General features: G+C 40.3%; 1 non-coding gene across 1 annotated transcript; it reads right to left on the bottom strand.

Annotated features, from left to right (window-relative positions):
* Positions 1-988: 988 nt before the first annotated feature.
* LOC130964099 (small nucleolar RNA R71) lies at positions 989-1,096 on the bottom strand. The gene has a single exon (XR_009080208.1). It is a non-coding gene; the product is annotated as a small nucleolar RNA R71 (small nucleolar RNA).
* Positions 1,097-13,770: the final 12,674 nt, after the last annotated feature.

The raw sequence follows: 13,770 nt of genomic DNA on the forward strand, positions 1-13,770 counted from the left end.
TAAAATCAAATCTTTTTAAAATTGTTTTTCAAATCATATCTTTTCAATCATATCTCTTTAAAACCATAACTTTTCAATCAAATCTTTTTAATCACATCTTTTTCAAAATAGTTTTCAATCAAATCTTTTTGATTTCTAATTTCAAAATCTTTTTCAAAAATCACTTGATTTCTTTTCCACTCTTATTTTCGAAAATCAATTAAGTGTTTTTCAAAATGTTTTCAAAATCTTCTACTTAATTTTCGAAAATAACTTCCCTTCTTCTCACATCCTTCTATTTATGGACTAACACTATCCCTTAATGCAAAATTCGAACTCCATCTTTTTCTGATAAGTTCGAATTTTCTACTTCTGTCTTCTACTCTTCTTTTCCTCTGACAATTAAAGGAATCTCTATACTGTGACATAGAGGATTCCACATTTTCTTGTTCTCTTCTCTTTCATATGAGCAGGAGCAAAGACAAAGGCATTCTTGTTGAAGCTGACCCTGAACCTGAAAGGACCTTGAAGCGAAAGCTAAGAGAAGCTAAGGCTCAACTCTCTGTTGAGAACCTGACCGAATTCTTCAAGGAAGAAGAACCCATGGCAGCCGAAAAAAACAATAAATGCCAACAATGCAAGGAAGGTGCTGGGTGACTTTACTGCACCTACTCCCGACTTCTATGGGAGAAGCATCTCTATCCCTGCCATTGGAGCAAACAACTTTGAGCTTAAGCCTCAGTTAGTTTCTCTAATGCAACAGAATTGCAAGTTCCATGGACTTCCAATGGAAGATCCTCATCAGTTTTTAGCTGAGTTCTTGCAAATCTGTGACACTGTCAAGACTAATGGGGTAGACCCTGAAGTCTATAGACTTATGCTATTCCCTTTTGCTGTAAGAGACAGAGCTAGAATATGGTTGGACTCACAACCTAAAGATAGCCTGGACTCTTGGGAAAAGCTAGTCAATGCCTTCTTGGCAAAGTTCTTTCCACCTCAAAAATGGAGTAAGCTTAGAGTGGAAGTCCAAACCTTCAGACAGAAGGATGGAGAATCCCTCTATGAAGCTTGGGAAAGATACAAATAATTAATCAGAAGATGTCCCTCAGACATGCTTTCTGAATGGAGCATCATAGGTATTTTCTATGATGGTCTCTCTGAACTATCCAAGATGTCTTTGGATAGCTCTGCTGGAGGATCTCTTCATCTGAAGAAGATGCCTACAGAGGCTCAAGAGCTAATTGAAATGGTTGCGAATAACCAATTCATGTACACTTCTGAAAGGAATCCTGTGAACAATGGGACAAATCAGAAGAAAGGAGTTCTTGAGATTGATACTCTGAATGCCATATTGGCTCAGAACAAGATATTGACTCAACAAGTCAATTTGATTTCTCAAAGTCTGTCTGGAATGCAAAATGCACCAAGCAGTACTAAGGATGCTTCATCTGAGGAAGAAGCCTATGATCCTGAAAACCCTTCAATGGAAGAGGTGAATTACCTAGGAGAACCCTATGGAAACACCTATAATTCTTCATGGAGAAATCACCCAAATTTCTCATGGAAGAATCAAGAGAGACCTCAACAAGGTTTCAATAACAATAATGGTGGAAGAAACAGGTTTAGCAATGGCAAGCCTTTTCCATCATCTTCTCAGCAACAGACAGAGAACTCTAAGCAGAACCCCTCTGACTTAGCAACCATGGTCTCTGATCTAATCAGAACCACTCAAAGTTTCATGACTGAAACAAGGTCCTCCATTAGGAATTTGGAGGCACAAGTGGGACAGCTGAGCAAGAAAGTTACTGAACCCCCTCCAAGTACTCTTCCAAGCAATACAGAAGAAAATCCAAAAGGAGAGTGCAAAGCCATAAACATGGCCGAATATGGAGAGGAAAGAGAGGAGGTGGACGCCACTTAGGAAGACCTCAATGGGCGTACACCAATCTCCTCTGAGTTCCCCAATGAGGAACCATGGGAATCTGAGGCTCAAAATGAGACCATAGAGATTCCATTGGACTTACTTCTGCCTTTCATGAGCTCTGATGAGTATTCTTCCTCTGAAGAGGATGAGTATCTCACTGAAGAGCAAGTTGCTAAATATCTTGGAGCAATCATGAAGCTAAATGACAAGTTATTTGGAAATGAGACTTGGGAAGATGAACCTCCCTTGCTCACCAAAGAATTGGATGACTTGTCTAGGCAGAAATTACCTCAAAAGAGACAAGATCCTGGGAAGTTTTCCATACCTTGTACCATAGGCACAATGACCTTCAAGAAGGCCCTGTGTGACTTAGGGTCAATTGTGAACCTCATGCCTCTCTCTGTAATGGAGAAGCTAGGGATCTTTGAGGTACAAGCTGCAAGAATCTCACTAGAGATGGCAGACTATTCAAAGAAACAAGCTCATGGACTTGTAGAGAATGTTTTGGGTAAAAGTTGAAGACCATTACATCCCTACTGATTTCATAGTCCTAGAGACTGGGAAGTGCATGGATGAATCCATCATCCTTGGCAGACCCTTCCTAGCCACAGCAAAGGCTGTGATTGATGTTGATGGAGGTGAACTGATCATTCAAGTGAATGAAAAATCCTATGTGTTTAAGGCTCAAGGATATCCCTCTGTCACCATGGAGAGGAAGCATGAAGAGCTTCTCTCAAATCAGAGTCAAAACAGAGCCCCCACAGTCAAACTCTAAGTTTGGTGTTGGGAGGCCACAACCAAACTCTAAGTTTGGTGTTGAACCCCCACATTCAAACTCTAAGTTTGGTGTTGGGAGGTTCTAACATTGCTCTGAGTATCTGTGAGGCTCCATGAGAGCCCTCTGTCAAGCTACTGACATTAAAGAAGCGCTTGTTGGGAGGCAACCCAATGTTTTATAATTAACTATCTTCTTTTGTCATTTTATCTTTTTTGTAGGTTGATGATCATGAGAAGTTACAAAATCAATGAAAAAAGCAAAAACAGAATGAAAAATAGGAAGAAAAATAGCACACCCTGGAGGAAGATGCTGCTGGCGTTCAAACGCCAGTAAGCCTAGCAGTTGGGCGTTTAACGCCCAGTCTGGCACCATTCTGGGCGTTTAACGCCAGAAAGGGGCACCAGACTGGCGTTAAACGCCAGGAAAGGGCAAGAACCTGGCGTTAAACGCCAGAAAGGGGCACCAGCCCGGCGTTTAACGCCAGATTTGGCACAAAACGTGATTTTGATTGCCATTTGGTGCAGGGATGACTTTTCCTTGACACCTCAGGATCTGTGGACCCCACAGGATCCTCACCAAACCCACCACCCATCTTTCTCTTTACCACTCACATCTATCCTTCCAAAAACCCCCACCTATCAAATCCCACTATCATCATCACTCCTTCATTTTCACACACCCTAAACACTACTTCTTCCCCTAATGGCCGAAACACAAAGCCATTCCCTTCTTCCTCATTTCTTCTTCTTCTACTCTCTTCTTTCTTCTTTTGCTCGAGGACGAGCAAACCTTTTAAGTTTGGTGTGGTAAAAGCATTACTTTTTGTTTTTCCATAACCATTTATGGCATCCAAAGCCGGTTCAACTGAGAAGGCATGACCTCAAGCCCATCACTAAAAAAAGGATGGAGCAAACAAGAGACCCCTCTCATCAAGAGATCCCTGAGATGCCTCAAGGGATGCACTTTCCTCCACAAAGACCATTGGGAGCAACTAAACACCTCCCTAGGAGAACTGAGTTCCAACATGGGACAACTAAGGGTGGAGCACCAAGAACACTCCATTCTCCTCCATGAAAATAGAGAAGATCAAAGAATCATGAGAAAGGAGCAACAAAGGCAAGGAAGAGATATTGAGGAGCTCAAGCACTCCATAAGGCCTTCAAGAGGAAGAACAAGCCGCCATCACTAAGGTGGACCCGTTCTTTAATCTCCTTGTTCTTTATTTTCCTGTTTTTTGAATTTTAGTGCTTTATGTTTGTGTCTTATGATCATTAGTGTCTTAGTGTCTATGCCTTAAAGCTATGAATATGAATCCATCACCTTTCTTAAATGAAAACTGTTTTTATCACAAAAGAACAAGAAGTACAGGATTTCAAATTCATCTTTAAAACTAGCTTAATTAGTTTGATGTGGTGGCAACACTTTTGTTCTCTGAATGTATGCTTGAACAGTGCATATGTCTTTTGAATTTGTTGTTCATGAATGTTAAAATTGTTGGCTCTTGAAAGAATGATGAAAAAGGAGACATGTTACTGAGGATCTGAGAAATCATAAAAATGATTCTTGAAGCAAGAAAAAGCAGTGAATACAAAAAAAAAGGGAAAAAAAGAAGGAGAAAAACGAAAAAAAAAAGGGAGAAAGAGAAAAAGAAAGAAAAAGAAAGAAATAAAGTTGTGATCCAAGGCAAAAAAGAGTGTGCTTAAGAACCCTGGACACCTCTAATTGGGGACTTTAGCAAAGCTGAGTCACAATCTGAAAAGGTTCACCCAATTATGTGTCTGTGGCATGTATGTATCCGGTGGTAATACTGGAAGACAGAGTGCTTTGGGCCACGGCCAAGACTCATAAAGTAGCTGTGTTCAAGAATCATCATACTTAACTAAGAGAATCAATAACACTATCTGGATTCGGAGTTCCTAAAGAAGCCAATCATTCTGAATTTCAAAGGATAAAGTGAGATGCCAAAACTGTTTGGAGGCAAAAAGCTACTAGTCCCGCTCATCTAATTTGGAGCTAAGTTTCATTGATAATTTGGAGTCTATAGTATATTCTCTTCTTTTTATCTTATTTGATTTTCAGTTGCTTGGGGACAAGCAACAATTTAAGTTTGGTGTTGTGATGAGCGGATAATTTGTACGCTTTTTGGCATTATTTTTAGTATGTTTTTAGTACTAGTTAGTTTTTAGTATATTTTTATTAGTTTTTAGTTAAAATTCACTTTTCTGGACTTTACTATGAGTTTGTGTGTTTTTCTGTGATTTCAGGTATTTTCTGGCTGAAATTGAGGGACCTGAGCAAAAATCTGATTCAGAGACTGAAAAGGACTGCAGATGCTGTTGGATTCTGACCTCCCTGCACTCGAAGTGGATTTTCTGGAGCTACAGAAGCCCAATTGGCGCGCTCTCAACGGCGTTGGAAAGTAGACATCCTGGGCTTTCCAGCAATATATGATAGTCCATACTTTGCCCAAGATTTGATGGCCCAAACCGGCGTTCAAAGTCACCTCAAGAAATCCCAGCGTTAAACGCTGGAACTGGCACCCAAATGGGAGTTAAACGCCCAAACTGGCATAAAAGCTGGCGTTTAACTCCAAGAAGAGTCTCTACACGAAATTGCTTCATTGCTCAGCCCAAGCACACACCAAGTGGGCCCGGAAGTGGATTTTTATGTCATTTACTCATCTCTGTACACCCTAGGCTACTAGTTCTCTATATATAGAACCTTTTACTATTGTATTTTCATCTTTTGATCATGTTTTGATGATTGAACCCTCATTGGGAGGCTGGCCTCACGGCCATGCCTAGACCTTGTTCTTATGTATTTTCAACGGTGGAGTTTCTACACACCATAGATTAAGGTGTGGAGCTCTGCTGTACCTCGAGTATTAATGCAATTACTATTGTTCTTCTATTCAATTCCGCTTGTTCTTTGTCCAAGATATCACTTGTTCTTCAACTTGATGAAGGTGATGATTGACACTCATCATCATTCTCACTCATGAACAAAGTGACTGACAACCACTCTTGTTCTACAAGCATACGAGGCTCTAGTGTTTATCTCTTGGATTCTTTAATCGGAATCTTCGTGGTATAGGCGAGAACTGATGGCGGCATTCAAGAGAATCCGGAAGGTCTAACCTTGTCTGTGGTATTCTGAGTAGGATTCAATGATTGAATGACTGTGACGTGCTTCAAACTCCTGAGGGCGGGGCGTTAGTGATAGACGCAAAAGAATCACTGGATTCTATTCCGGCCTGATTGAGAACCGACAGATGGATAGCCGTGCCATGACAGGGTGCGTTGAACATTTCTAATGAGAGGATGGGAGGTAGCCACTGACAACGGTGAAACCCTTGCATAAGCTTGCCATGGAAAGGAGTAAGAAGGATTGGATGAAGACAGTAGGAAAGCAGAGAGACGGAAGGGAAGGCATCTTCATGCGCTTGTCTGAAGCTCTCACCAATGATATACATAAGTATCTCTATCTTTATCTTTATGCTTTATTCGTTTATCACTATACCCATTTGAGTCTGCCTGACTGAGATTTACAAGGTGACCATAGCTTGCTTCATACCAACAATCTCCGTGGGATCGACCCTTACTCACGTAAGGTATTACTTGGACGACCCAGTGCACTTGCTGGTTAGTTGTGCGAAGTTGTAGTGATCACAATTTCGTGCACCAGAGGTGAATTACATGGGAGAACCCTATGGAAACACCTATAATTCTTCATGGAGAAATCATCCAAATCTCTCATGGAAGGATCAACAAAGACCTCAACAAGGTTTCAACAACAATAATGGTGGAAGAAATAGGTTTAGCAATAGCAAGCCTTTTCCATCATCTTCTCAGCAACAGACAGAGAATTCTAAGCAAAACCACTCTAACTTAGCAACCATGGTCTCTGATCTAATCAAAACCACTCAAAGTTTCATGACTGAAACAAGGTCCTCCATTAGAAACTTGGAGGCACAAGTGGGACAGCTGAGCAAGAAAATTACTGAACTCCCTCCTAGTACTCTTCCAAGCAATACAGAAGAAAATCCAAAAGGAGAGTGCAAGGCCATCAACATGGCCGAATTTGGAGAGGAGGAAGAGGCAGTGAACGCCACTGAGGAAGACCTCAATGGGCGTCCACTGGCCTCCAATGAGTTCCCTAATGAGGAATCATGGGAATCTGAGGCTCACACTGAGACCATAGAGATTCCAATGGATTTACTTCTGCCATTCATGAGCTCCGATGAGTATTCTTCCTCCGAAGAGGATGAGTATGTCACTGAAGAGCAAGTTGCTAAATACCTTGGAGCAATCATGAAGCTAAATGACAAGTTATTTGGTAATGAGACTTGGGAGAACGAACCCCCTTTGCTCACCAAAGAACTGGATGACTTGTCTAGGCAGAAATTACCTCAAAAGAGACAAGATCCTAGGAAGTTTTCAATACCTTGTACCATAGGTACCATGACCTTCAAGAAGGCTCTGTGTGACTTAGGGTCAAGTGTAAACCTCATGCCTCTCTCTGTAATGGAGAAGCTAGGGATCTTTGAGGTAAAAGCTACAAGAATCTCACTAGAGATGGCAGACAATTCAAGAAAACAAGCTTATGGGCTTGTAGAGGATGTTCTGGTGAAGATTGAAGACCATTACATCCCTGCTGATTTCATAGTCCTAGAGACTGGGAAGTGCATGGATGAATCCATCATCCTTGGCAGACCCTTCCTAGCCACAGCAAAGGCTGTGATTGATGTTGATAGAGGTGAACTGATCATTCAAGTGAATGAAGAATCCTTTGTGTTTAAGGCTCAAGGATATCCCTCTGTCACCATGGAGAGGAAGCATGAAAAGCTTCTCTCAAATCAGAGTCAAACAGAGCCCCCACAGTCAAACTCTAAGTTTGGTGTTGGGAGGCCACAACCAAACTCTAAGTTTGGTGTTGAACCCCCACATTCAAACTCTAAGTTTGGTGTTGGGAGGTTCCAACATTGCTCTGAGCATTTGTGAGGCTCCATGAGAGGCCACTGTCAAGCTACTGACATTAAAGAAGCGCTTGTTGGGAGGCAACCCAATGTTATATTTTATCTATTTTTCCTTTGCTATTTTACGTTTTCTGTAGGTTGATGATCATGAGAAGTCACAAAATCAGTTGAAAAAGCAAAAACAGAATGAAAAACAGAAAGAAAAAAACAGCACACCCTGGAGGAGAATTTGCTGGCGTTTAAACGCCAGTGAAGCTAGCAAATGGGCGTTTAACGCCCAATCTGGCACCATTCTGGGCGTTTAACGCCAAAAAGGGGCACCAGACTGGCGTTAAACGCCAGGAAGGGGTAAAAAGCTGGCGTTAAAAGCTATAAATGGGCACCAGCCTGGCGTTTAACACCAGAATTGGCAAAGGGTGCATTTTTGCACGCCACTTGGTGCAGGGTTGATTTTTCCTTGACACCTTAGGATCTGTGGACCCCACAAGATCCCCACCTACCCCACCACCCTCTCCCTTCTTCACCCATTCACCAATCACCTCTACCACTCTTCCCCAAAAACCCTTCACCTATCAAATCCCATCTTTCTCTTCACCACTCACATCCATCCTTCATAAAACCCCACCTACCTCACCATTCAAATTCAAACCACTTTCCCACCCAAACCCACCCTCCCATAGCCGAACCCTACCCCTCCCTTCACCCCTACATAAACCCATCTTCACTCCTTCATTTTCACACACCCTAAACACTACTTCTCCCCCCTTTTGGCCGAACCACAAAGCCACCTCCATCTCCTCCATTTCTTCTTCTTCTACTCTCTTCTTTCTTCTTTTGCTCAAGGACGAGCAAACCTTTTAAGTTTGGTGTGGTAAAATCATTGCTTTTTGTTTTTCCATAACCATTTATGGCATCCAAGGCCGAAGAAACCTCTAGAAAGAGGAAAGGGAAGGCAAAAGCTTCCACCTCCGAGTCATGGGAGATGGAGAGATTCATCTCAAGGGTGCATCAAGACCACTTCTATGAAGTTGTGGCCTTGAAGAAGGTGATCCCCGAGGTCCCTTTCAAACTCAAAAAGAGTGAATATCCGGAGATTCGACATGAGATTCGAAGAAGAGGTTGGGAAGTTCTTACCAACCCCATTCAACAAGTCGGAATATTAATGGTTCAAGAGTTCTATGCTAATGCATGGATCACCAACAGCCAAGATCAAAGTGTGAACCCGAACCCAAAGAATTGGCTTACAATGGTTCGGGGGAAATACTTAGATTTTAGTCCGAAAAATGTAAGGTTGGCATTCAACTTGCCCATGATGCAAGGAGATGAACACCCTTACACTAGAAGGGTCAACTTTGATCAAAGGTTGGACCAAGTCCTCACAGACATCTGTGAAGAGGGCGCCCAATGGAAGAGAGATTCAAGAGGGAAGCCGGTTCAACTAAGAAGGCATGACCTCAAACCCGTGGCTAGGGGATGGTTGGAGTTTATCCAACGCTCAATCATTCCCACTAGCAACCGGTCCGAAGTTACTATAGACCGGGCCATCATGATTCATAGTATCATGATTGGAGAGGAAGTAGAAGTTCATGAGGTTATAGCCCAAGAACTCTATAAGGTGGCGGACAAGTCCTCTACCTTGGCAAGGTTAGCCTTTCCTCATCTCATTTGTCACCTCTGTTATTCAGTTGGAGTAGACATAGAAGGAGACATCCTCATTGATGAGGACAAGCCCATCACTAAGAAAAGGATGGAGCAAACAAGAGATCCCACTCATCATGAAATCCCTGAGATACCTAAAGGGATGCACTTTCCTCCACAAAAATATTGGGAGCAAATCAACACCTCCCTAGGAGAATTGAGTTCCAACATGGGACAACTAAGGGTGGAGCACCAAGAACATTCCATCCTCCTCCATGAAATTAGAGAAGATCAAAGAATCATGAGAGAGGAGCAACAAAGACAAGGAAGAGACATTGAGGAGCTCAAGCACTCCATAAGATCTTCAAGAGGAAGAACAAGCCGCCATCACTAAGGTGGACCCGTTCTTTAATCTCCTTGTTCTTTATTTTCCTGTTTTTCGAATTTTCATGCTTATGTTTATCCATGTTTGTGTCTTATGATCATTAGTGTCTTAGTGTCTATGCCTTAAAGTTATGAATGTCCTATGAATCCATCACCTCTCTTAAATGAAAAATGTTCTTAATTGAAAAAGAGAAGAATTGCATGAATTTTAAATTTTATAACAGATTAATTATTTTGATGTGGTGGCAATACTTTTGTTTTCTGAATGTATGCTTGAACAGTGCATATGTCTTTTGAATTTGTTGTTCATGAATGTTAAAATTGTTGGCTCTTGAAAGAATGATGAAAAAGGAGACATGTTACTGAGGATCTGAAAAATCATAAAAATGATTCTTGAAGCAAGAAAAAGCAGTGAATACAAAAAAAAGGGGGTATATGCGGAAAAAAAAAAGAGAAAAAAAAACGAAAAAAAAAAGGAGAAAGAGAAAAAGAAAAGAAAAAAGAAAGAAATAAAGTTGTGCTTAAGAACCCTGGACACCTCTAATTGGGGACTTTAGCAAAGCTGAGTCACAATCTGAAAAGGTTCACCCAATTATGTGTTTGTGGCATGTATGTATCCGGTGGTAATACTGGAAGACAGAGTGCTTTGGGCCACGGCCAAGACTCATAAAGTAGCTGTGTTCAAGAATCATCATACTTAGCTAGGAGAATCAATAACACTATCTGGATACTGAGTTCCTAAAGAAGCCAATCATTCTGAATTTCAAAGGATAGAGTGAGATGCCAAAACTGTTTAGAGGCAAAAAGCTAAAAGCCCCGCTCATCTAATTAATACTGATCTTCATAGATGTTTTTGGAATTCATTGCATATTCCCTTCTCTTTATCTTATTTGATTTTCAGTTGCTTGGGGACAAGCAATAATTTAAGTTTGGTGTTGTGATGAGCGGATAATTTGTACGCTTTTTGGCATTATTTTTAGTATGTTTTTAGTATATTTTAGTTAGTTTTTAGTATATTTTTATTAGTTTTTAACTAAAATTCACTTTTTTGGACTTTACTATGAGTTTGTGTGTTTTTCTGTGATTTCAGGTATTTTCTGGCTGAAATTGAGGGACCTGAGCAAAAATCTGATTCAGAGACTGAAAAGGACTGCAGATGCTGTTGGATTCTGACCTCCCTGCACTCGAAGTGGATTTTCTGGAGCTACAGAAGCCCAATTGGCGCGCTCTTAACGGCATTGGAAAGTAGACATCCTGGGCTTTCCAGCAATGTATAATAGTCCATACTTTGCCCGAGATTTGATGGCCCAAACCGGCGTTCCAAATCAGCTCAAGAATGCCCGGCGTTTAACGCCGAAACTGGCACAAGAATGGGAGTTAAACGCCCAAACTGGCACAAAAGCTGGCGTTTAACTCCAAGAAGAGTCTCTACACGAAAATGCTTCAATGCTCAGCCCAAATACACACCAAGTGGGCCCGGAAGTGGATTTTTATGTCATTTACTCATCTTTGTAATTCTTAAGCTACTAGTTCCCTATAAATAGGACATTTTGCTATTGTATTAGATATCGGGGTAGCTGTCTTTAGTCTTATGCTATCTTAGATCATTGGGGGCTGGCCTCACGGCCATGCCTAGACCTTGTTCTTATGTATTTTCAACGGTGGAGTTTCTACACACCATAGATTAAGGTGTCGAGCTCTGCTGTACCTCGAGTATTAATGCAATTACTATTGTTCTTCTATTCAATTCAGCTTGTTCTTGTTCCAAGATATCACTTGTTCTTCAACTTGATGAATGTGATGATCCGTGACACTCATCATCATTCTCACCTATGAACGTGTGACCGTCAATCACCTCCGTTCTACCTTAGATTGGGTAGATATCTCTTGGGTTCTTTAACCGGAATCTTCGTGGTATAAGCTAGAATTGATGACTGCATTCAAGAGAATTTGGAAGGTCTAAACCTTGTATGTGGTATTCTGAGTAGGATTCAATGATTGAATGACTGTGATGAGCTTCAAACTTACAATTGTGGGGCGTTAGTGACAGACGCAAAAGAATTACTGGATTCTATTCCGACATGATCGAGAACCGACAGCTGGATAGCCGTGCCGTGACAGGGTGCGTTGAACATTTTCACTGAGAAGACGGGATTGTAGCCACTGACATCGGTGATGCCCAACATACAGCTTGCCATGGAAAGGAGTAAGAAGGATTGGATAAAGACAGTAGGAAAGCAGAGAGACGGAAGGGACAAAGCATCTCCATTCGCTTATCTGAAGTTCTCACCAATGAATTACATAAGTATCTCTATCTTTATCCTTATGTTTTATTCATATATCATCCATAACCATTTGAGTCTGCCTGACTAAGATTTACAAGGTAACCATAGCTTGCTTCATACCAACAATCTCCGTGGGATCGACCCTTACTCGCATAAGGTTTATTACTTGGACGACCCAGTGCACTTGCTGGTAAGTTGTGCAAAGTTGTGTTTATGCCATGGTATTGAACACCAAGTTTTTGGATTCATTACCGGGGATTATTTGAGTTGTGAAAAGTAGTGATCACAATTTCGTGCACCAACCGCCGTGCCTGGCTATCGGAGAATGGCGCCGTGGTCACCGAGGAGCACACCAGAGGTGCTGCTATCCCTGTTCTTCCTTCCTAGTGGTCCAATAAGCCTCTTTTTCTTAGAAAACCTCTCTTTGTCGTTGTTTTGTTATGGATTATTGAGTTTTGCGCAACGATTTTATGTCAGGATTGAGTTATTATTATTAGCTGATGCTCTTATGGCTGTTACCGCTACAGAACATAGTCGGATTTGACACCATTTCTGGGCCGAGGGTAAAAGATTTTCTATAACGTGTCGGTTTGACTAACTGAGGTAGGGGGTTTGTTTTTAAAATTAAATGTTTTAATTTAAGAATGCCTAAAAAGCTTATTGAGTAATTGCAAATAATTTACGAGAGTTTAGTATTACTAATTGATGTGAATTTGTTGAATTGTGGTTGTGAATGGTGTTCAATTGGTGTTGTTTGTTAAAATGAGATATGAATTGAGTTTGGATTGAGGTTGTGAATATTGCTGGAATTTTTGGTCATGTTAATTTCTTAGTTTGGTTGTTGATTTGAGATTTGTTTGATAATAGTGAGTATTATTGCAATAATTTGGGAATTGTTGTTTGTTGAATATGCTAATTCGATTTGGATATTGTGGTATTGAATGCCGAAGTGGACTGTTGGTTATTAAATTGAGTTAAAGTAGGTTGATTATTAAGAATCATGCTGTATTGATGATTGTGGAATCAAATTAGTGAATTGTTGAGAGAATGAAGTAGCCCGTAAGGATGGTGAATTCGAATGTTAAGGGAGGTCCTGTCTGAGTTTTATAAAGATATACAAAAAGGTGATTTTGATTTGAAAATCTGACATATAAGCTTATTTTGAGAAATGTTTCTACGTTGAGAAAAGAATAGGTTTACATATTTACACATATCGAGAAAATGGTTTAATATTGAAAGGTTTGATTTATATTTCTAAAGTAAGGAATGACTTGGGTTTAAAACTGTTGGAAAGAGTTTGAGAAAGCGTTGGTTGATTTATTGGTAACAAATGGAGAGTTAAAAATAATTTGATATTGAAACAAGTTAGCTTTCAAATTTATAAATGCTTTGATAATGGATATAGTTTGTTGGATTTATCAAAGATTTTTGAGAATTGAAAATGGTTTGGAAGGGACCTGGAAGGGTGGATAGTCTGATTTTAGAGGAAATACTGCCAAATTGTTACAAAACTCTAAGACTTTATTTAAAGCGTTATTTAAAAGCAAATTTGATTTAAGAATATTATTTGATTTTGATTTATTATGGAAAGAGCCTTTTTTTTCTTCAATTTATTAAGAAAAGTATAATATTTTAAATTCAATCTTTTAAGGAGAGATTTTGTTTTAACTTATGGTTAGAGTTCGGTTTGTTAAGATGAAGAAAGAAGGAGAAAAGAGAACATGGCACGTGTGATTTATAAAATGGTTAAAAGTTCATGAGAAGGTGACGAAAAGTAAATAGTTATGGTGCCGATGTGAAAATGTTA

Source organism: Arachis stenosperma, chromosome 2, assembly GCF_014773155.1.
Source record: "Arachis stenosperma cultivar V10309 chromosome 2, arast.V10309.gnm1.PFL2, whole genome shotgun sequence".
Classification (NCBI taxonomy): Eukaryota; Viridiplantae; Streptophyta; class Magnoliopsida; order Fabales; family Fabaceae; genus Arachis; species Arachis stenosperma.